At 44.9% G+C, this 25,044-nt stretch overlaps 1 protein-coding gene across 8 annotated transcripts in view; it reads left to right on the forward strand.

Moving 5' to 3' along the window:
* The window catches only part of SLC4A7 (solute carrier family 4 member 7), a 128,345-nt gene that overhangs the window by 30,333 nt on the left and 72,968 nt on the right, over nt 1–25,044 (forward strand). The gene's annotated exons all lie outside the window — the stretch shown is intronic.

Here is a 25,044-nt window from a genome sequence, read left to right on the forward strand (position 1 = left end):
TGGGGAGCCTGGCGGCGTGGTGCAAGGTAATGGGGGGAGCAAGGGAGAGTCTGCGCCGGGCACTTCGTGCGTCCGCCCTCGGTTCCTGAGCTCGAACTTCCTTTGGCACCTCGTGGAGAGAGAGGGAGAGGAGCGGGCTGGGGCTTTGATGTGGGACGCAGTTTGGCGGAGCGAAGACGCGGCAAGGCTTGGCGACAGAGGAAGGGGGGCTGTTTTCGTGGGGAGGTGGGAGGGGGTGTCTTTGCCTCTTCCCGGCAACAGATCCTCCAGGCTGGGGAAACTCCTCCTGCTGGGGAGCGACCCGCTTTGTGATTTGCCCGTTATCCCATTATAATACAGTACCAGGGTGCATCCGTGCTTCGCAAGACGAAAAAATCCGCAAGACGAAGAAACTCGCAGAACGGATTAATTTTGTCTTGCGAGGCACCACTGTATGTGACTGAAGTAGTGTCAGTATGGAAACACCTTTTATTGTTTGATTTTAAAAAAAAAGTAGACGGGGTATTATATTAGCTACATCATGTTTTAATTAACATGATTTATAACTTTTCATAATACTGCTACCTTTCCTGAGTGGTGACAAAACACAAGTCTAAATCTGTTGCATAAGGGAGAATTCAGGAGGCTGCCACGTAACAAAGTAGGAGCCTCTTAGGGAGTAGTAGTTATTATGTGGATAATATTCAGTTTGCATTTGGCACGAAAGGTTAATTTAGCACAAAAGGTTAAGTACCATTATTTTGCTAATGTAGATTGATCTAGTACACCTGTATCACAGTCAACTTTGAACTGAGCTTGCTTGCCCTTATCTCTGCAGCTCAACCCATGCTTTAATTAGCAGCCTTTCAGGGATAGAACAGTTTGGTCACCATGTTTGCAAATGTGGCGTTGATGATCAGTCTCAGGGACTAAGTCTTCTTGTAGCCAAGTAAGATTGTCTTCTATAAACATGGTTTTAAAAGTGAGTCCGTAAATGACTGTGGAGGCCAATTCTGGATCCATACCTCCTTCCACAGTGGGGACATAGGTTTCCTGGCGGGAGCTCGATGTGGATTTGCCAAGCGTGCCTTCCTCTTATCACGTTTCTCCCTTTCGTCCTGAGTTTGAGCATCTTCAAAGCCCATGACACCTTTGGTAAAGGCTGTTCTCCAATTGCAGCACTCGCAGGCTAGTGTTTCCCAGTTGTTGGTGTTTATACTACATTTTTAAAGATTTGCCTTGAGAGAATCTTTAAACTCTCTTTTCCGGACTGCAGCTTCCATCTGGGGTGATTGGAGTTGTCATCCAAAACATCTTGAACTATGTAGCAAAGATTGAAGAGCTGATCTAAAGTGGATGGGAGGCAGCGCCGATTCCTCTCTTTCCTTTCACAATCTCCAGCAGTTTTCTTTTCCTCCTGGCGGGGCTCCAAAATTAGAAGCATGGGCGTAGCCAGGGGGCAGCTGTCCCCATCAAGTAAAACAATAGAATTACTTAATTAACTGGTCAATCACATTGGTTCTGCCCCCCAACTAAAGTCCTACCCCCCCAAAAAAAAATCCTGACTACGCCCATTATTAGACGTAATTCCTATCGGGGGAAAAATGATTTGTTGGAACAACGCAAAATACTGCTTTTGATTTATGAAGTCTTAGGACCAGAGTATATGTTGAATTACCTGCTCGTATATGAGCTTGCTTGTTCATGCAGTTCTTCAAGAGAAGCAAGGTTGGTAGTGATCCAAAATAGAGCTTTCTCGTTGTTGGCAATGCAACTGTGGCATGTTCTCCCCAAGGCCACTCACCTGCCACCAACTTTAAAACGGCATTAAAGTATCCTCAAAATGTTCAGAACATAGTTTAAGGTAATTGTTTAGAGTTACCAGGTTAAGGCCATTTTAAACTCCTGAGCTTTTCGAGGATATTTAAGCTGCTTTTATCGTGTGTTTTCTGCTGATATGCATTCATACTCAAATAATACATGCATTCATACATACCCACACAAAACACACAGGCCTTTTCTCACACCTAACACATGAATGCATGCATTTATTCATTCTCTGTCTCACATGTATACCCTACCTATTCATTCAATCTCTCGTACTTAATTCACCACCCCTACTGGTGGCTAGACTTGGGGGGGGGTGTGTGCGGCGGTTGGGGTAATCATTTTAGCTTCTTAAAAGCCTAACTGCTGGAGGGGCAATGTGATATCAGTGGAGACTACAACTGAGGACGGCTAACCATTCCCTCCCCAACTGCAGTTTCTATGTGGATTGCTCCTCACTCAACAATTGTCGGAGGCAATGGAGCATTTCCAACAATCCAAGCAGGGGGGGATAGATGGTGGTCACATTGCATAGGGCTGGGGTCACATTGCTGCACCCCCTCCAACCATGCAAATGGCCTCCTCCATTGGGCTGGAAAAGAGCCTTAGACTGGCTCTGATGGGAGGCTGGTTTCAAAACTAATTGCAGCTCAGTTGGTAGAGCACAAGACTCTTAATCTCAGGGTTGTGGGTTCGAGGTGATTGGCCCAATCACCTTCTAAATCCGGCCCGCGGATAGTCCAGGAATCAGCCTGTTTTTAGATGAGTAGAATGTGTCTTTTTATTTAAAATGCATCTCTGGGTTATTTGTGGGGCATAGGAATTCGTTCATTCCCCCCCCAAAATATAGTCCAGCCCCCCACAAGGTCTGAGGGACAGTGGACTGGCCCCCTGCTGAAAACGTTTGCTGACTCCTGTTGACTCTGTAACCAGTGCACTCTCCCATCATGTGCAGACATAATGATGGTTGCAATCCATCGCTATTCTGTCGTTTATTAGGAAATACTGTGTTTTGATGCATCTCTGCCCCTGTAACCAGCTTCGGTCTGAATTGAGGAAAAAGCTGTGTTTTAAAACAGTAATGTGCACATAGCCTAATTAATCTGTTGACTCCTTCTACGGCTCAGTGTAAAAAGAAATAGCTTTGCTTAGGCCTTTCTAAGCCTGTTTGGAGATTTGGACAATGACTTTGGACGCATAGCTGAGTAGAGCAATGCAACTCTGTCCTAGCCAGTGAGTTATTTCTGTTGTGTTGTCAGGCTGAAGAACCTGATGGTGGAGAAAATGTTTTCTGCCATCTCCAAATTCCAAAGTGGAATTTAAAGCTTTGGACTGCTTTGTTTCTTGTGAAAACAAAGGCTCCCCCCCCCCCTCGCCGCCGCCGCAATGTAGTTTGGCACGGTGTTTCTACAATTAAAGCTTCTGACCACTTGAGGGGAAAGCCTGATTAGACTGAGTTCAAAAGTGCCTGATAAGGATAAATGGAGCCCATGGGTCTAATTTTCAGAAGGCAGAATGTTCCCACTCTGTTTTGAAGTCAATGCCGAGGATAAGTGTAGAGATTAAATGTGCAGATGGCTCTGCTACTTTGTAGAGTTTGAGATTTGGACAGAAAGTAATCAAACAGACCAAATTTCCATAAACACAGCAGTGAAATGGATTTGTTTTTATTAGATTGCTTTATTCAAAATAAGTTGGGTAGTAGCTGTGCTCCGAGTGCCAGGGGTGCCAACTTGAATAAAATACTTGGGGGGTGTCAGGTAAGCCCTGTCCTGCATATAATAGGTTGCACCCACACCAATTGAATGGCAATGCCCACCAACTTTGGGGGGGGGCAGTCCCCTCAAATATTTTGGTCCCTAGGAGTTGGCTCCTATGCCTAGTGCAGTGCTTCACAAACTTTTTTCTCTGGACCACACGGAATAAAAAAAAATAATTGGTAAGAAGTACATTGGAAAACAAAAAGAAGCAATTCCTAGTAGTGCTTGGTTTATAACATAGAACACAACTACTTTATAATATGATCACGGAACATCCAGAAATTACAAAACAATGCAGCTACATAAGAACGCAAATCACTCCCAAAATATAATTATAAACGAGCCTCTTGCAAATATATGTACCTTATGGTAAGTAGGTATGCAAACTCGGTGAGAGGTGCGGGCTTCTTTTTGCCGGGTAATCTCGTTTATATTAGGTTTAATCTGAGACAAATAAACTCTCATCTCCTCATCAACACAAAGAAGCTTCGCTCTTGCTCTCATTTTGAAAAGATATACATCCGTATTCTGCAAATATTTTTTTTGTTTTGATGTTATATTATACTATACTACACTGAAATGTTTAAATGTTTCTTGGATTATCCTTGAATCTTCCTGTCACACTTTCCAGTCTCTCCTGGAGCGCCACACCCTTTGAGAACCACTGTCCTAGTGGCATGAAGTTCAGAAAGCTGCTCCTTAGAATCTCCAGAAGTGTAGCTATTAATTGAGGGCTTGTTTACATTTGATGTTTATTTAATCTACATATCCTCCATTCAAATTAGACTGGGGTAGTCCACACAACTGTCTGTATTTAAATCTGTATATGAGGAGCAACTCTGGTCTTTCCCATTCATACCAATGATCATTGCCTTTTAAGACTCAGGGTTCAAATCCCCACTCAGCCATGAAGTTCACTCAGTGACCTTGAGCCGGTCACTGTCTCCCAGCCTAATCTACTACTTCACAGAGTTGTCGTGAGGATTAAAATGAGCAGAGGCAGAGCCATGTGGCCCTCTTGAGCTCCTTGGAGAAAAAGGTGGGACATAAATGAAAATAATAATAATAATAATAATAATAATAATAATAATAATAATAATAATGCCTTCTCAATGTGAGTTTCCCTTTTTAAAAACCTTGCTATGTTTTTGTTTTTTTGTTACATTTGACATTCAATAAATAATAAAAAAATGATCCATGCTAAAAGCACTATCTCAAGGCACAGCTAGGATTAACGTGAATCCAATTTAATTAACTGCATTCATTTTTTGGTGCTGATCTTTATAGTTATTTTATGCTTTCTAAATGTTGCTAGGTTCAGAGTGTCACCAGTGTCTGCGGTGGCAAATCCAGTAGCATAGAAATCTCTGTAGTGTGTATTTGTACATCCCTTTGTCAGACTGATTATTGTGTTTACAAGGTGATCTCACCAATTTTCTGGATCCATCTTCCGTGCACCATTTGTCCTCCTCCTTGCGTTACAAGCTCCCCGTTCATTTCCTCTTACAGTATCAGTCTCATCAGCCTCCCTTTGCAGGAACAGTGCATTTTGATGGAGTCACACGTTACATCCCCGCCATTGAGTGTTCACTCTCTGTAAATACCTAAATAAATAAATCCATGCGAGGTTTTAATGCTGCTTCTCTGTAATAAAAGCTGTGAACGAAATTAGATGTCCTGTATATCTGATGCACGAAAGGTTTCCAGCACGAGGATGCAGAATATCTAGCTGAATAGTTGGATATCCCAACCTGTCCATGTAGGTATGAAATGCTATTTTTAAGGTGAGATCAGATATCTTGTTCTGCTTAAGAATTTGTTGGTTAGAGTCATACAGAAAATTCTGACGGCATGGAATGGCATTTCCCATTTCTCATTATGACCATACTACCTAACCCTTATGAGTGAATGGCTTTATTTTCCTTCCATTAGTCACTTAGAATGTAACAATTACCACCACACCTTTCCACTTTTACAAATAAGACTGCTTTCTTTGTGTGTGATTAAATACTCATGTGCCTCTTTAACCAGTATCTTTTCTGTTTTCTGCTTCCTTAAAAAAAAAGAATTCCTTCCTTCCTTTCCCCTTTCTTTTTCGTTATCCATGTAAAACTGGGATTTGAAACTATTTCCTCCAATTCAAGAGAAATATTTTAAGAGGGCTCCCATTAGCTTGGGCATGGTGGTGAATGGGTTATTGTGGGGCAGGGTAGCTACATAAAACAGTCTTTGGGCTGACTTGACATCTGTAACCAAGGATAGGGACTGTCAGGATTGTTTCTCAAATGTAATAGAAATATAAAGCTGGTATAGATCATTGTGGGGTATGGAGTATTAAGGGAGGGGTAGTACCTCTTGTGGGGGGTATGACTTGCCCCTTCTGGGGTAGGTTGTCCCCCTTTGGTTCCCCACCTGCACTCAGCTCTCACCTGTGGCTCCTAGAAGCTGTCAGCATGTGGCAGTGGTCACACACTGGGAATAGCTGGCTAAACCAGGTAAGGTTATATTTCATAGAATCATAGAATCATAGAGTTGGAAGAGACCACAAGGGCCATCGAGTCCAACCCCCTACCAAGCAGGAAACACCATCAGAGCACTCCTGACATATGGTTGTCAAGCCTCTGCTTAAAGACCTCCAAAGTAGGAGACTCCACCACACTCCTTGGCAGCAAATTCCACTGTCGAACAGCTCTTACTGTCAGGAAGTTCTTCCTAATGTTTAGGTGGAATCTTCTTTCTTGTAGTTTGGATCCATTGCTCCGTGTCCGCTTCTCTGGAGCAGCAGAAAACAACCTTTCTCCCTCCTCTATGTGGCATCCTTTTATATATTTGAACATGGCTATCATATCACCCCTTAACCTCCTCTTCTCCAGGCTAAACATGCCCAGCTCCCTTAGCCGTTCCTCATAAGGCATCGTTTCCAGGCCTTTGACCATTTTGGTTGCCCTCCTCTGGACACGTTCCAGTTTGTCAGTGTCCTTCTTGAATTGTGGTGCCCAGAACTGGACACAGTACTCCAGGTGTGGTCTGACCAGAGCAGAATACAGTGGCACTATTACTTCCCTTGATCTAGATGCTATACTCCTATTGATGCAGCCCAGAATTGCATTGGCTTTTTTAGCTGCCGCGTCACACTGTTGGCTCATGTCAAGTTTGTGGTCAACCAAGACTCCTAGATCCTTTTCACATGTACTGCTCTCAAGCCAGGTGTCACCCATCTTGTATTTGTGCCTCTCATTTTTTTTGCCCAAGTGCAATACTTTACATTTCTCCCTGTTAAAATTCATCTTGTTTGTTTTTGCCCAGTTCTCTAATCTGTCAAGGTCATTTTGAAGTGTGATCCTGTCCTCTGGGGTGTTAGCTACCCCTCCCAGTTTGGTGTCATCTGCAAATTTGATCAGGATGCCCTTGAGTCCATCATCCAAGTCGTTGATAAAGATGTTGAATAAGACCGGGCCCAAGACAGAACCCTGGGGCACCCCACTAGTCACTCTTCTCCAGGATGAAGAGGAACCATTGATGAGCACCCTTTGGGTTCGGTCAGTCAGCCAGTTACAAATCCACTGAGTGGTAGCATAGTCAAGACCGCATTTTACCAGCTTCTTTACAAGAATATCATGAGGCACCTTGTCAAATGCCTTACTGAAATCAAGGTAGGCTACATCCACTGCGTTCCCTTCATCTACCAGGCTTGTAATTCTGTCAAAAAACGAGATCAGGTTAGTCTGACATGACTTATTTTTCAGAAATCCATGCTGACTATTGGTGATCACAGCATTCCTTTCTAGGTGCTCACAGACTGTTTGCTTAATGATCTGCTCCAGAATCTTCCCTGGTATTGATGTCAGACTGACTGGGCGGTAATTATTTGGGTCCTCTCTTTTCCCCTTTTTGAAAATAGGGACAACATTTGCCCTCCTCCAGTCTGCCGGGACTTCGCCTGTTCTCCAGGAATTCTCAAAGATGACTGCCAGTGGTTCTGAGATCACATCTGCCAGTTCTTTTAATACTCTTGGATGCAGTTCATCTGGCCCTGGAGACTTGAATACATCTAAACTAGCCAAATATTCTTGTACTATCTCCTTAGTTATTCTGGGCTGTGTTTCCTTTGCTGAATCATTTGCTCCAAATTCTTCAGGTCGGGCATTGTTTTCTTTATTGGAGAAGACTGAGGCAAAGAAGGCATTGAGGAGTTCAGCCCTTTCTGTGTCCCCTGTTTGCATTTCACCATCTTCTCCTCTGAGTGACCCCACTGTTTCTTTGTTCTTCCTTTTGCTACGAACATACCCATAAAAGCCTTTTTTGTTGCTTTTAACCTCCCTAGCAAGCCTGAGTTCATTCTGTGCTTTAGCTTTTCTGACTTTGTGTCTACACGTGCTGGCTATTTGTTTGAATTCCTCTTTGGTGGTTTCCCCCCTTTTCCATTTTTTGTACACATCCTTTTTTAATCTTAATTCAGTTAAAAGTTCTTTAGATAGCCACCCTGGCTTCTTTAGGCACCTTCCATGTTTCCGTCTCATTGGTATTGCCTGACGTTGTGCTTTTACTATCTCCCTCTTAACAAACTCCCAGCCATCATGAACTCCCTTTCCTTTTAGTATTGCTGTCCATGGGATCTCACCCAGCACTTCCCTAAGTTTTATGAAGTCGGCTTTCTTAAAGTCAAGAAATTGAGTCCTAGTATGCTTGGCTGCTCCTTTCCGCTGTATAGTAAACTTCAGAAGAGCATGATCACTCGCGCCTAATGATCCTTCCACATCTACCCCACTAACCAGGTCATCAACATTGGTTAGGACCAGATCTAAAATGGCTGTTCCTCTTGTTGCTTCTCCCACTTTCTGGTCAATGAAGTTGTCTGCAAGGCCAGTGAGGAATCTGTTTGACCTTATGCTCTTGGCTGAGTTTGACGTCCAACAAATATCCGGGTAATTGAAGTCCCCCATTACTACTATCTCCCTTCCTTTTGCATGCTTGGCCATCTGTTCCAGGAAGGCATCATCTATGTCCTCCGTTTGGCTTGGGGATCTATAGTAAACTCCCACAATGAGGTCTCTGTTATTCTTCTCTCCCTTAATTTTGACCCAAATGCTCTCACTTTGGCTTTGAGGTTCTAAATCTTGGATCTCTTCACAGGTATACACATCCCTGACATATAACGCCACTCCTCCTCCTTTTTTGTCTGGTCTGTTTCTCGGAAATAGATTGTATCCCCCCATTATTACATTCCAATCGTGGGACTTATCCCACCAGGTTTCAGTGATGCCTATTATGTCATATTTAGTTTGCTGTACCAAGAGCTCAAGCTCATCTTGTTTATTTCCCATGCTTTGCGCATTAGTGTACAGACATTGAAGTCCATTAATCATTCCCCCGTGTCTCTTATTTAAGGATTTTTTCCTCCCACCACTAGGTCCGCATGCTGTTTGCTCCATTTGGTCTATGACATTTGGATGATCATCTTCATTAATTGATAGACTCCTACCTTCAGGAGCACTGTCTCCCTCCCCCACATTAGTCAGTTTAAAGCCCTCCTGATGAGGTTTCTGAGATTTTTGGCAAAAACATTTCTCCCAACCGTTGTGAGGTGCAGCCCATCACTTGCCAGAAGTCCATCTTCAAGAAACTGCAGTCCGTGATCTAAGAATCCAAACCGTTCCTGTTTACACCATTTGCGAAGCCAGCTGTTCACTTCCACTATTTTCCCCTCTCTCCCTGGGCCACGTCGTTCAACTGGGAGGACAGACGAGATGACAATTTGTGCATTTAGTTGCTTCAATTTCCTGCCGAGAGCCTCGTAGTCTCTTTTGATCTTCTGGAGGCTATTGCTTGCAGTGTCATTGGTTCCCACATGAACCAAGAGGAAGGGGTATTTGTCAGTGGGTTTTATGATTCCTTGCAGTCGTTCAGTTACATCTTGGATCTTAGCCCCGGGGAGACAGCACACTTCCCGAGACATCTTGTCAGGCCCACAGATCACTGCTTCTGTTCCCCTCAGTAGGGAATCCCCTATCACCACTACACGCCTCCTCTTGGGTTTGGTCGGGGTTCTTCCGTGAGCTGTCCGTTCCAAGGTCGCCTGCACATTCCCTGAGGACTGACTTTGCTGCTCGTCTTCATATACATGATCGACTGTAATGAGGGAGAGATCCTCAAATGGAGTCTGCTCTTCGTCTTCCATGCTAGGGGAAAGGACCTCAAAGCGATTGTGTATTTCTAAACAATCAGAGTGAACCCTGGGCCTCCTACTTCTTTGAGTCACGTTTCTCCATATATCTGGCTCCTGTGTTGGTGAACTAGCCTCCTTCTCAGGGGAGTCCCCTGTCTCCTCCTTGGTGGGGACGGTGTGCTCTGTTGCTTCCAAGAAGAGCTCCAGCTCTCTAATTCTTTGGAGCGTAGCTACACGTTCCTCCAGTTGCTGGACTTTGTCTTTTAAAAGGGCAATCAACATGCAATTGCTGCAGGTAAAGCTGCCTGCAACCTTTGGCAAGGTAAATGTTTATTGATTGTCCTTGAATCTTCCTGCCACGCTTGCCATCTTCTCCTGCCACACCAGTGTGGCACACTGCACCCTTTGAGAACCACTGCCTTAGTGGGTGCTCAGATCATGTCAGTCACTTTGTGTTCAGTGGCCCTTCCTCCCAGATGAGGGAGTATCAGGAGGCTTGCAGGTGAAATCTGCAAAACTATCTACGTCTCTTCAATGAACTCATGGAGAGTTACATCCAAGCAAACATACACATGACTGGATTATACAGTTGCATTTTGATGAGACAATGAAAAACCCATTTGAGTGCCGCAGAACTGATATCCTCTTTGTTATCTGGGCTATCCAGTGTTCCGTATGTAGGTAAAGGTAAAGGTGGCGCTGTGGTCTAAACCACTGTAGATCTTCACTCATCTTTTCTTCTCTGGTGGAGCGCCATTTTGTGGTATGCCTCGGGTGTCAAAATGTATTGAGCCGGCTCTGTTTTAACTGTTTTTAATTCTGAATTTTAAATGGTTGCAACTAATAATAATGGCAATAATGGGTAGTCAGATGTTATTGGACTACAACTTCCACCACCAGCCTGTGTGTGTGTGTGTGTGTGTGTGTGTGTGTTAACAGTGTTGCAGTATCTCTCCTCCCCCCCGCCCAGCATTATCCTAGGTAGGCATAAATACCATCTTAAATCAAAACTCTTGAAAATCTCTGTTTGGTATGTCCTTTGCTCCTCACAACCTTCTGCATTGTTTGATTTACACTAGAATTGGTTTCACTTGGCTCTTCCGCTCCAAAATGCTGTAATTAATGTTGTCACAGGGCTTATGCCTAGGCGCAAGGATAGCAGCTATGGAATGTGCAAGGCCGAATTCTTCTGAAAAAAATACACCCAAAGTGATTATAGGAGTTCTTAAGACCATTTCAGGAATTCTCATTGCATTGATTCTGATCTTTGTATATGACATACTTGTGTTTCCTTTTGCAAAGAGATATTATTCAAGGTAAGGGGCACGGGTGGTGCTGTGGTCTAAACCACTGAGCCTCTTGGGCTTGCCGATCAGAAGGTCGGCAGTTTGAATCCCTGCAACGGGATGAGCTCCCGTTGATCTGTCCCAGCTCTTGTTAGCCTAGTCGTTTGAAAGCACCCCAGTGCAAGTAGATAAATAGGTCCCGTTGCGGCGGGAAGGTAAACGGCATTTCTGTGCACTCTGGTTTCCGTCACAGTGTTCCATTGCACCAAAAGCGGTTAGGTCATACTGGCCACATGACCCAGAAAGCTGTCTGTGGACAAACGCCGGCTTCCTCGGCCTGAAAGCGAGATGAGCGCCATAACCCTATACAGTGGTACCTCAGGTTAAGAACTTAATTCGTTCCGGAGGTCCGTTCTTAACCTGAAACGGTTCTTTACCTGAGGTAACACTTTAGCTAATGGGGCCTCCTGCTGCCGTGCCACCACCGTGCAATTTCTGTTCTCATCCTGAAGTAAAGTTCTTAACCTGAGGTACTATTTCTGGGTTAGCGGAGTATGTAACCTGAAGTGTCTGTAACCCGAGGTACCACTGTAGTTGCCTTTGACTGGACTTAACCACCCAGGGGTCCTTTACCTTGACCTTACCTTATTATACAATGTAAATATTCAGCTTGAAGCCTCTTTTATATTTTGTGTTCACTGAAATGTGACCTCACTTGAGTGCTGAGGCACACTTGGTCAGTGGTGGACCTTGGGTCTCAAATTTCAGCAGCACCCTGTGTGATGGCGAAATTCCCTCCCCCCGGTCTCTCACCTTCCATTCTGCACCATCGTTGCAGCACCTCCTGTGGCGCTCCCAAGACTCCACACCCAGTGCAACCAAACATTACAGTGGTACCTTGGGTTACAGACGCTTCAGGTTACAGACTCCACTAACCCAGAAACAGTACTTCGGGTTAAGAACTTTGCTTCAGGATGAGAACAGAAATCGTGCAGCGGCAGTGGGAGGCGCCATTAGCTAAAGTGGTACCTCAGGTTAAGAACAGACCTCCAGAACGAATTAAGTTCTTAACCCGAGGTACCACTGTACAAGTTTGGCCCTGGATTCAAACTTGTGACGCCCAGCATGTGAGACCCAGCATGTGAACCCTACTAGGCTAGAGTTCCTTCAGCAGCCCCTCAGCAGCATGTTTCTCTTATGCCTCAATTTTTGCATGCACGGTACATCAATTTCTCGGATTAGCAAGGTTAAACCTTATAGACAAGTCTGAAATCTTTATATTTGGCTTTTCTATATCCTTCATTCATAATTCATTTGTTTCTGATACATCAAATAATAGCCCAGTTGCTGGCCTAGAGGCTCTTGTTTGAGAAATAGGTTTGATATGTTATCATTCCCAGAATGCAGAAACGATGTGGCCTGGTGCATTTCTAACATTGGATTCTGCATATAGAAAAGAAAGCACACGGTTATTTGCTGATGTACTGCTAATTGGGGGGGGGGCGGTATTGCAAGAACTGAGTTCAAGCCAAATTAAGCTAGTCACACTTAATTCCCACGAAAATCCACGGAACAGATTTGAAATTGTCTACTTATATCTCAGTGATTTCAGAGATAATGTGTCCAATATTTATTTATTTCTTATGACATTTATAGCCCACCTTTCCCTCCACGGAGCTCAAGGTGGTGTACACAGCTATCCCCCTCTCCGTTTGATACTCGCAACAACCCTGTGAGGGACGCTAGGCTGAGAGACAGTGACAGTCACCCAGGGGGCTCCATGGCGGAGTGGGGATTGGGACCCTGCTCTCCCAGGTATTTTTCAGCACTCTTAACCACCACTCCACACTGTCTGCACTGTGGCTCCAGCCCACTGCCTTTCCAAAGCACCAAGATCTTCCCATCGCGGCTGCATATTATGTAATAGTCACTATTTTTCTCATGCTTGAAATGTTGATGAAGCAATATTGACATATTTGTATCTGTATTAGCACATGCTCTGTTTTGCACTCATGGTGTGTGGGTTTTAAAAAGCGTGTGTGCGTCCTCCCACCTGCATTCTGATTAAGCTCTTTCGCACTTGAGTTTTCCGTGAGCCGTAGCTTGCTGGTGGCACATATGCTACTTCAGCCCCTGGTTTCTCTTACCATGGTTGGGAAAGACTCATTGTTAGCCTCTTTTTAATACAGTCATACCTTGGTTGTCAAATGCTTTGGTACTCGGATGTTTTGGCTCCCAAATGCCGCAGACCCGGAAGTGAGTGTTCCGGTTTGCGAACGTTTTTCGGAAGCCGAACATCCGACACAGCTTCCTCAGCTTCCGTTTGAGTGCAGGAAGCTCCTGCAGCCAATTGGAAGCTGCGCCTTGGTTTTTGAACCGTTCCAGGAGTCGAATGGACTCCCAGATAGGGATTAAGTTTGACAACCAAGTTATGACTAATAATGCTTCCCCAGAATGCTTGTGCCTTATCTCAGGGGAAAGGGTTAAGCACTCCCTCCCTGGCACATGTTTCCCATCAAATTAGCTTTAAAGTGGCTTTAAGTAAAGAAAGGGGACGCGGTTGGCGCTGTGGGTTAAACCACAGAGCCTAGGACTTGCTGATCAGAACGTCAGCGGTTCGAATCCCCACGACGGAGTGAGCTCCTGTTGTTTGGTCCCAGCTCCTGCCAACCTAGCAGTTTGAAAGCACGTCAAAGTGCAAGTAGATAAATAGGTACCGCTCCGGCGGGAAGGTAAACGGCGTTTCCGTGCGCTGCTCTGGTTTGCCAGAAGCGGCTTAGTCATGCTGGCCACATGACCTGGAAGCTGTACGCCGGCTCCCTCGGCCAATAAAGCGAGATAAGCGCCGCAACCCCAGAATCGGTCACGACTGGACCTAATGGTCAGGGGTCCCTTTACCTTTAAGTAAAGAAAAATACGTTTGGAGATCTAAGGCCAGATTTCTCCTGCCACATGTAATTTGGCCTTTAGCTACTGGTAAATTCCATCAGTTACACCCAATCAGTTGGCTCAAGTTTCTATATTGTTTTGTGTCTACTGTCTATTTGGCAACGTAGTTCCAAATAATACTATAGCAAGTCTTTCGTCTCTTTCCTGTTTAACGTACCGTCTCTCCATCTGTGTCTTAAAAATAAAAATCTAACCCTTTCTGCTGCATTGGTTGTGTGACTTTGTGGTCTTGTTGCTCATCTATTGCCTGCATATCATTCTGCAGATACACATTCATATTTTACATATCAGCCCCCAGTATTCTCAGGCAACCAGACTCACTGGCGCCTGCTGTGAATTGACCTATTGGACTTCTCCAAGTTCAGTTTTTACCTAATGACAGGCAGCTGCAAACAACCCACCAGTTTAAATTCCCCTGCTATGCCCAGGAGTGACACTATGTCAGAGAATTGTGGGAAATGTAAAATGATGGGTGGCTCACAGCTGGTCACTGCAGATTGCAATCCTTCTGCCTGCCACTGCTGCTAATCTCACTAGGGGAGCACCAATGTTGGGGTGGGGGTGCCAGATGACCCTTTGCCAGGGTACGCTCTTAAATCTGCAGCTACCCTACATCCAATAACATCCTGAATGATAAAGGCTATGATTTAATGGGTGGACAGAGCTGAATGTGAGTGAAGCAAACTGGCCGTGCATCTGCACAATTCCCTCTGCTGGTCTGTTACAATCTAAGGGATGCGGGTGGCGCTGTGGTCTAAGCCACCGAGCCTCTTGGGCTTGCCGATCAGAAGGTCAGTGGCTTGAATCCCCGTGACCAGGTCCCAGCTCCTGCCAACCTAGCAGTTCAAAAGCACGCCAGTGCAAGCAGATAAATAGGTACCGCTGTGGCGGGAAGGTAAACAGTGTTTCCATGCACTCTGGTTTCCGTCACAGTGTTCCGTTGCACCAGAAGCAGTTTAGTCCTGCTGGCCACATGACCCGGAAAGCTATCTGTGGGCAAACGCCGGCTCCCTCGGTCTGAAAGTGAGATGAGTGCCACAACCCCATAGTCGCCTTTGACTGGACTTAACCGTCCAGGGGTCCTTTACCTTTTAACCCTTTTTTATTACAATCCTTAAACTGTGACTGCTCCACCCAGGAATTTTTCCACTTCTCGATAGGTTTGGTGAAAATCAAGGTTCACCCATCCATTGACACCACTGTTTTCCTTTATACAACCAGTTTCCCTCCATATCTCTTATGTTTTAAACTCCTGCCCTCTCCCTGCATATGGCAGCCACCCTTAAAGATAGGAGAGTATTAAATTTCACTGCCTGCCCAGAGGCACTGAAGGTGATATACCAGTGATAAAACAGTAAATACAATTCATTTTTTTAAAAAAATAATCCAAAGGCATAGCCACCTCAAAGTATTGCACTTCTGCTTTGAAATCTGGCTTGCTTTTATGTTTGTAGTGCAACAATATTGTAGAACAATGTAGCCAAAGTCCCAATGAAAGAAAAGAGTTACTCAGTTATGAAATAACAAAAAAAGAGGTACAAATATCCCATCATTACATGACAGAGTAAGCTTACCTAACAATGGCAGGATATAATTGATACAAAAAGTACATGTACAAGCCTGCTGGGACAAAAGGTTTATCCTTACTACAGGATTGCTCTCAGGGGTGGACAGCTTGATCCCTAAGAGTTGCAGAACCAGCGCAGAAAGGAGAAATGGGAATCGTAGGGAACTCCCTCCTGTGTCTGATGTGAGAATGAATAAGAATTTTGCAACATTCCAGGCAGTGAGAAAGGCAGAAATAATTAACAATACCTTCTGGCAAAGAAAAGCTTATTGCATTGACATTTACGCTAGCTAGATTGTATGAATCATTGCTTAGCCAGGTCAAGCCTTTTAGCGCGTGTAATCCTTCTTTTGCGTTCACTGATTGCCCACTAAAGCTATCTAGTTACAGCTTAATTAAAGTTCTCTATCTTATCCAGTGCTGAGAATGAGTTCAGCTAAAAACTAGCACAAAGGGGATCTCAGAAAACTGGGAAAGCTGACACCGTGTTACCCAAATATCTTCAAAAATTAATTCAAGTCTAGACTGCAAACTACATAGGCAAGGTTTATGGGACTGTTTCTCCACACTTAATTATACTGCACGATCATATTACTTGACATGATGAACTGATTCTCTCATCTACAGAGAAAGAGACTGTATGCCATGTTTTCACTGCTGGGCTCAAATATTGCTATATAACATTAGTGTCGTTAACTAATTCTGCTTTTTGCATACCACATCTTAGACTGTGCCTACCAGGGCATTAATGTGAATGTGCGGCAATTTTTCTATATGTGCATTCAGGGCCGGCCCACCCATGAGGCAAACTGAGGCATCTGCCTCAGGCGGCAGGATCCACAGGGGCGGCATGTCCTGCCTCTGGTAGTGCATTGCCCACTGCCGCAGTGGCAGCAACGGCAGTGGCATGCTCCTTGGAGGCTGGATCTGGCGCTGCCTCAGCAGCCCCACCAGTTCTGCCTCTATGGGGGGCCTCTTGGTGACTAGGAGGCACTGCTGGTCTCCAAACCTTAAGGAGGAAATATTTGGGGTTGCCACCTGGGGTCCCCTGGTCTCTGCACCCATCCAGCGTGATTCAGAGCAGGCCCCTTTCCCCTCTGCAGTGGATTTTGATTCCCACTTCAGCTGGGAGGTAAGGTTGATTTGATCGCCCGCTTGTTCCTGATTTAGATCTTCACTTCTTCCCTGACTGGGGGGGAGCATCATTTTTTGGTTTGCCTCAAGTGCCAAAATGTCTTGGGCTAGCCCTGTGTGCATTTGTGTAATAAACACACTAGACGTAACCGGCTGTACGTTTGAAAAAATAATATATACTCTTCATTGTATTGAATTGTAGATTTCAGCAGAAGTAGCTTATAAAGTTCAGTGAAAAAAGTAGAAGACCCAGTGGATCAGTTCATTCTCTAATCAGTTTATGCATAAGGTCCATGTATGTGAAAGTGTATTGTATTTATTTGCATTACCTAGAGCAGGGGTCTGCAACCTTTAAGACAAAAAGAGCCACTTGGACCCGTTTTCGAAGGGAAAAAAAACTGGGAGCCGCAAAACCATTGCGACATTTAAAACAAATATATCTCCGGAGCCGCGATCTGACAGCGGTCGGGAAGGTAACGTCGGGACGGTGCGTGACTAACGCACGCACCGCCCTCATGCGACATCACAGCCAGTACAGCGCCCGCCACAGTGGGGAGTGTCGGGGCACACAATGCGCCTCCTCCCCTCGCTAGTATCCGCCCTGGAGCCGTGGCAAAGGTGTAAAAGAGCCACATGCGGCTCCGGAGCCGCGGGTTGCAGACCCCTGACCTAGAGCTTGTACTACTGGTGAAGCCCAAGACAGTGAAACAAGGCTAATATTCTGGAAATCCTTGTCTTAGACTCTGTGAAAGGATTCTGTGGAACTGCAACAACCTTTCGTGTGGATTGTTGGACTCTATGAACAGACAGGTGGAATAGACACTTTCACATATATAGACCTTATGCATACTTCTGTTGAAATCTACAATTAAATACAATGAATGGCATATATTATTTTTTCAAACGTACAGCCGGTTACGTCTTGTGTGTTTATTGAATATGTTTCACGTAACCAGAGGTTTGTTGCTGTTGTGTGCATTTGTGAACATTCATCCATATATGAGATGCTCTAAAAGACGTCAAGGAACATGTTGCTGAAAACATGAAGACCAACAACAAGATGTTCTTTAAATATACTAGTAGTAGGAAACCGCCTAGGGCAGTGGTTTTCAACCAGTGTGCCGTGGCACCCTGGGGTGCCTTGAATGATGCTCAGGGGTGCTGCGGGCAACACTGGCCTCTATCGCTCTTTCTTTCCCTCCCTTCTCTGATGCCCTCTGGCATCTTCCTCCCAAAGGCTTGCACAGCTGTTCATTGCAGCAGCCCTGGCCAAAAGCACCCCAGGAGAATGGTGCCTCTGGGAGGCACCTCTCTTTGGGGCGGTGGTGGGACAAATCAAAGACCTGGGGCAGCAGCAGCAGCTGCCCGGAGGACTCCCAATGAGAGGAGGCTGAGGGAACTCCACAAGGGAGGGTGTTCGAAAAAGAGTGAGAGGCTGCCAGCTCTGCAGGCAAGGGGTGACATAACTGGGCTCCAAAGCCCCACAGGGGTGCCTCAGAAAGAATGTATAGTGGTACCTCGGGTTAAGAACTTAATTCATTCTGGAGGTCCGTTCTTAACCTGAAACCGTTCTTAACCTGCGATACCACTAATAGGGCCTCCTGCCGCCACCACGCGATTTCTGTTCTCATCCTGAAGCAAAGTTCTTAACCCGAGGTACTATTTCTGGGTTAGCGGAGTCTGTAACCTGAAGCGTCTGTAACCTGAGGTACCACTGTAGTTGGTTAAGGGAGCCCTGGACTCAAAAAGATTGAAAACCCCTGGCCTAGGGACTCAGTTAGACCCTTGGATGACAAGAGAGTCAACTGAGTTATAAAGGAGGATGAAGAGATCCCAGAGAAGCTGAATGCATTACCATCTTGGCCTGAATATAAGCTGCACCTTTAAAATTGGAGGGGGGGGGAAGAAAAAGAAAAATACCCGAATATATGCCTCTCCTTTCCTCGCTGTTCCTGGCTACATACTGGCGGGCGGGGGGGGGGGGCTGCGCTGCATCGCTGACAGCCTTTCCCCTTCCCCACTCTCCCCCTTTCCGGCCTTGGGGGAGAGGACTGGGGACTATGCACGGGGTGGGCACCGCTTCGCTGCACTCCTGGCTGCATACCATTAGGTCGCAAATATAAACCGCACACTTTTCACAGTTGGAATTGGCATGGGAAAGTGCGGCTTATATTCAGTCCAATACGGTGCAGTGGTACCTCGGGATGCGAATGGGATCCGTTCTGGAGCCCCATTCGCATCCTGAACAGAACGTAAGACGCGACTGCGCGTGCGTGAGTCGTGTTTCGCCGCTTCCGCGCATGAGCGTGACATCATTTTGAGCGTCTGCGCATGCACAAGTGGCTCCGTTACTTCTGGGCTGCCGTAGCGCAACCTGAAAATACTTATCCTGAAGCGTATTTATCTCAAGGTATGACTGTATTTGAATCTGTTTTCACAATGGAAGATATAGGGCAGATCCCAGTGTCTGAACTAACCTTTGCAGGCGGTGAGTCTGGTGGATAAAGACAGATAGTGATGATGAAAGATGAAGTTCCAGGCCTGATAGGCAAAATGAAAACTGACAAGTTGCTGGGTCTGGATGACACCCACCCGAGAATTTCAAAGAACTACAGTTCCCAGAGTTCCTTTGGATGAAGGATTCTGACAGCTATAGTTCATGAGCGGAATAAGGTTCTCCTAACAACCCTCAGCACCCTTAACAAACCACAGTTTCCAGGATTGGGGGGGGGGGACCATGACTGTTTAAGGTGGTATGATGATGCTTTAAATGTATAGTGTGGATGAGAGTCTGGCTAGTCAAAGGTGGAGACAGGCAGAATATGGCAGACAACATATGAAGCCTGGCAGAAACAAGAGCAGACTGAATTTTCAAACCCCAGAACTGGTAATCATGGTTTAACTAGACCATTAAAATACAGGGTAGACATTTCAGTTTTCTTTCCAGACTACATGTTGAGATTCATTCCCGTTAGTAACTTCTGAAACATGAGCAGTCCAGGTTTGCTTTATCTTAAAACCCAACGTATAATGCATGAATACAATTGTGGAATCCTCAGAAAAAGCCAGAATGTAAAATTGCATTTCTGAGTGTTGGTTCTATAGAAAAGGAAAGTCATCTGCTAGAATCTTGATACGTCATGCTAATGAAAACTTTTTTTTGGGAGGGGAGAAGTAATGGGGCATGTAGCCTCTTGTACATCAGTCATGACCTTCGTCTGCAAACAGGTTTTTCATTCTGCTTTCTGCTCTCATGAATAACATTTCAGATTTCCTCCTTATGAACTGGCCTCAAGCTGAGGAGTAGCCTCCGTAGTTAACTGGCACACTTTTTGGCCATTTGTGATTTTCTAAGCTCCAGGTTTCCCTTGATAGATTTAACCATGGATGAACTATTTATATTATGTAAGCACAAACGACATGTAAACAGAGTGGAATTGGATTCAGAAGATTTGTTATTTGCATCAGCCACTAGCCATAGCAATAAAATAAAATACAGTGGTACCTCGGGTTAAGTACTGAATTTGTTCCAGAGGTCCGTTCTTAACCTGAACCTGTTCTTAACCTGAAGCACCACTTTAGGTAATGGGGCCTCCCGCTGCCGCTGCGCCGCCAGAGCACAATTTCTGTTCTCATCCTGAAGCAAAGTTCTTAACCCGAGGTAATATTTCTGGGTTAGCGGCGTCTGTAACCTGAAGCGTATGTAACCTGAAGCATATTTAACCCGAGGTACCACTGTACAGTATACTGAAGAGGGAGGTAAAAACTTAACTACACAAAATACATTCTGGAGGTTTGCATCAATAATCAAATAATACCTGGTAGATCTTATTCTAATTGCCCCTGCTAATTTTTTCGCAGCTTTTGCTGTCACCTGGTTATCTTGATCTGCTAGAGGAAATAACACAGTAGCAATTGTTGAGTGACCCGGCATGGACAGTAGTAGAGGGGTAATAACTTCACTCCTCAAAGGGGAGTGGATAAAACAGAGTGGATAAAATTGACAATTTAAGAAAATTGCAGATATCAGTCTAATTATTTTTGTGTAAAAACCCACATACATATCAGTTTTATTATGCATTTTGAACAAAATACAAGCATATTACCTCTTACAGCCATGATTCCTTCTAAATCCATGTCTTCTTCTTCTTCTTTGGTGATCACTCGTAGCCGAGTAAGATTGTCTTCCATAAACACGGTTTTAACAAGTGACTGTGGAGGCCAATTCTGGATCCACATGTCCTTCCACAGTGGAGACATTGGTTTCCAGGCAGGAGTTGATCACAGTGAGGGTTTGCTAAGCATGCCTTCCTCTTAGCACGTTTCTCCCTTGCATCCTGAGTTCGAGTGTCTTCAAAGCCCATGACACCTTTGGTAAAGGTTGTTCTCCAACTTGGAGTGCTCGCAGGCCAGTGTTTCCCAGTTGTCAGTGCTTATACTACATTTTTAAAGATTTGCCTTGAGACAGTCTTTAAACCTCTTTTGTTGACCACCAGCATTACGCTTTCCATTTTTAAGTTCGGAATAGAGTAGTTGTTTTGGAAGACGATCACCAGGCATCCGCACAACATGACCAGTCCAACAAAGTTGATTTTGAAGAACCATTGCTTCAACACTGGTGATCTTTGCTTCTTCCAGTACACTGATATTAGTTCGCCTGTCTTCCCAGGTGATGTGTAAAATGTATGTCCAACAAATCTACAAACAGCAATTCTATAGTCATATTACATCAGAGAGGAGCCACCACTATGATGGCAGAACAGCTGTTGTGTCCAGTGTATATGTTTTGCCTAAGATGGGAGGAGAAAACACACAACTGGGGGCATGCCTGTCAATTATAAAGCTTTATACATATATATAGCGCTTTATCATTGACGGGACGCGGGTGGCGCTGTGGGCTAAAGCCTCAACGCCTAGGGCTTGCCGATCGAAAGGTCGGCGGTTCGAATCCCCGCGGCGGGGTGCGCTCCCGCTGCTCGGTCCCAGCGCCTGCCCACCTAGCAGTTCGAAAGCACCCCCGGGGGCAAGTAGATAAATAGGTACTGCTTACCAGCGGGAAGGTAAACGGCGTTCCGTGTGTGGCTCTGGCTCGCCAGAGCAGCGTTGTCACGCTGGCCACGTGACCCGGAAGTGTCCCCGGACAGCGCTGGCCCCCGGCCAATAGATGTGAGATGGGCGCACAAACCCCAGAGTCTGTCAAGACTGGCCCGTTCGGGCAGGGGTACCTTTACCTTTACCTTTATCATTGACAGGCATGCCCCCAGTGACCATGGCAACACTGCCACGTTGGCAATGATGTCCACTAACAATGGATTAATGCCCCCAACAAACATCTTTGCTTCATTAACACATGCAAGCAGGGCTGACTCAGGGTATTCAACATGCACAAAGGATGGAGAAAATGTAGATTTACTCTGTAAATAAAAATGCATGTGGGGTCCGGATCTCAGAGTCTTGAAAAGATGACACCTGGTGCAGGGTAATATTTTTTAGCAAGAGACACCAGTGCAAGTATACAGCTATGCAAGAGATGGGGACTCGATGGCCCTTCAAAAGTTGTTGGACTACAACTCCCAGCATCCCAGACCATTGCTTGGGACCAGTGCTTTTCTCTGGGGGTACGCAGGAGCACGCATACTCCTAAACATTTTGTGAATCAGTGTTTGGCCTCATTGAGGGGCAGTATTTCAATATGAGTAGGAAAATGAGAGTACCCCTAAACATTTTTTTAGGAAAAAAAGCACTGCCTGGGACTGATGGGAACCAGAGTCCAACAGCATCTGGACTCCAAGTTCAGATTCCTCATGTCTCAGTTATGCTATGTGTCTTGGGCAAATGATTGAAAACCATGGTCCAAATTAAGCCTCCGAATTAATACAAACTAATAAACTGCAGGGCACTCACCCTGACCTTTGTAATTCAACGTATGAGCAATGATAGTAGTGAACAGTTAATGTAAGTATTTACTGGAACCGAGGTCTTCTTGGCTTGCATAAAACGATGCTGCAGCCATTATTATAGTTTGGGTTCCTAGCAAACTCTTTATAATTCATTGTGATGCTGTTTTAGGTTTATTGTAAATTCTATCACCGATGTTCATAAATAATACAGTTTCTTCTAAGTTACGTCCTACATGGACCAATTTTGTGTGCCTCGCCTCTATCTACTCCCCCCCACATTAAAAAAAATATGTGCTGAATACAACTGTAGCATCACTTGCATTGGCAATGAATAAATAAGAGCGATCATCTCAATGAGACCAGAGACAGAGAACTTCTGGCCTTCTATATGAAGAAGAAGAACATTTGCATCAGCCACTAGCCATAGCAATAAAATAACAGACAATGTAGTGAAGATAGAGGTAAAAAGTTACCGTAACTATACAAAATACATTCTGGAAGCCTTCTATATGTTTCTGGAATTCTGCTTGCTTGACCATAGAGAAGCTATTTGGGGTTGAGCCCAACAACCTCTGCAGGGCCACAGGTTCCTCATTCTTGCCATAGACACTAACTATTGGAGATGGATGTGTGGTTGTGGCATTTCAGGGCTGACCTTTGCATTGACACATCTACCGTTACATGTGTGTACCTGGACTCCCATGTGCTCTGCCAGCACTCATGGATGTTCATATACACCCTGTTGAGAGGTTTAGGATCTTTGGCTGGAGTTACGACATGTGCTTGTTACGGATGAGTGTTAACCCTTAATCTTATGCCCACATATTATAGCAAATAGGAGTGACAGAATATATAAAAATGCTTCTTTAGACAGCAAAGTTACATTCTAAGCAGGTAGGCACACCTTAATTAAAGAATAAGATTCCCTGCGGGAGGCAGTGGAAGACAGAAGTGCCTGGCGTGCCCTGGTCCATGGGGTCACGAAGAGTTGGACACGACTAAACGACTAAACAACAAAAAATTCCCTAACTATTCTAAAGGCCAAAAAGGTAAAGTACTCCTGGGCAGTTATGTCCAGTTAAAGTTGACTATGGGGTTGTGGTGCTCATCTCGCTTTCAGGCCAAGGGAGCCAGCGTTTAACCACAGGCAGCTTTCTGGGTCATGTGGCCAGTATGACTAAACCGCTTCTGGTGCAACGGGACACCATGATGGAAGCCAGAGTGCATGGAAACACTGTTTACTTTCCCGCCACAGTGGTACCTATTTATCTGTTTGCACTGGCGTGCTTTCGAACTGCTAGGTTGGCAGGAGCTGGGAAAGAGCAACGGGAACTCACTCCTTCACGTGGATTCAAACCGCTGACCTTCTGATCGGCAAGCCCAAGAGGCTCATTGGTTTAGACCACAGCGCCACCCGTAGCCTACAGAAGCATGGGCATGACAATTTTGCCATAAACCCACACTAGGAGGAGGGGGGGGGGAGAAAGTTTGCCTGTCCTTAAGGCAAAGCAGAAGTGTGCAGACTCCTAGGGAGCAGTGGATATGTTCTGTCCTGTTGGAGCTATGAGAGCCTACTAGTCTTTGAATCTAATGCTTTTTTAAATACCTTTTTGCCAAGGCATGTCAGTGTATAGAAGAGGGGTATATGAAATGATTCCTACAATTTCCATAATCCCTTCCAGATTTTCCTGCCTATATCTCACTTTGCCCATCTTTGGTAATCCTATTCCTGTTTGCTTAACAAAAGGGTGAAAGACTTGTGATAGCGAACAGTTATCTAAACCTAGGCATCTCTGTCTGAGATCTGTCTTTAAATCACCTTACCATTGTGTGGATGGATCCCACTGAAGAGATGAGTATCCTGTATTTGGCAACCCTATATTTGCATATGTTGATCTTTAGGTCAGGTGTGTGTGGACTCAGAATATTCCTGAATGCCTGGAGTGCGGCTTGGGCCAGGTTACTAAGGAGTTCATCATGGAGGGTCTCATGTCATATTAGTTATGTCAATCTTATACTTATGCCACGATTTATAGAGATAAACCATATCTTAAGTTCATATTCATACAACCTTCCTCACACTACTTGTAATACCAATGAAATACCTGAGACTGAAATGCGATTCTGATGTTGTGTTTACTGTGGGCACAACAGCCTTCAGTTCTATTTGCATTGAAAATTTATTTGTGGACAAAAGCAGATCTTAGAATTTGGACAATTTTTCTTTTCCTTCTTGAAAATGTTGGATTTCAGCATTTCCCCAATCTTGCATTTGATGATGAACTAAGCCATGAAGCTCATTAGAGTGATTTAGGGTCAGTTACGCTATCTGTCAACTTAACCTATCTCACAGGGTGGCTGTGATTATAAAATGATACTGCTAGTGCTGGGAGAGAGAACTATATATCTTGCCTTGAGTTCCTTGCAGAAAGGGCAGCATATATAAATGTAATAAATAAAGACATATAATGGCAAG

This window comes from Podarcis vaucheri, assembly GCF_965113315.1.
Source record: "Podarcis vaucheri genome assembly, chromosome: 12".
Lineage (NCBI taxonomy): Eukaryota > Metazoa > Chordata > Lepidosauria > Squamata > Lacertidae > Podarcis > Podarcis vaucheri.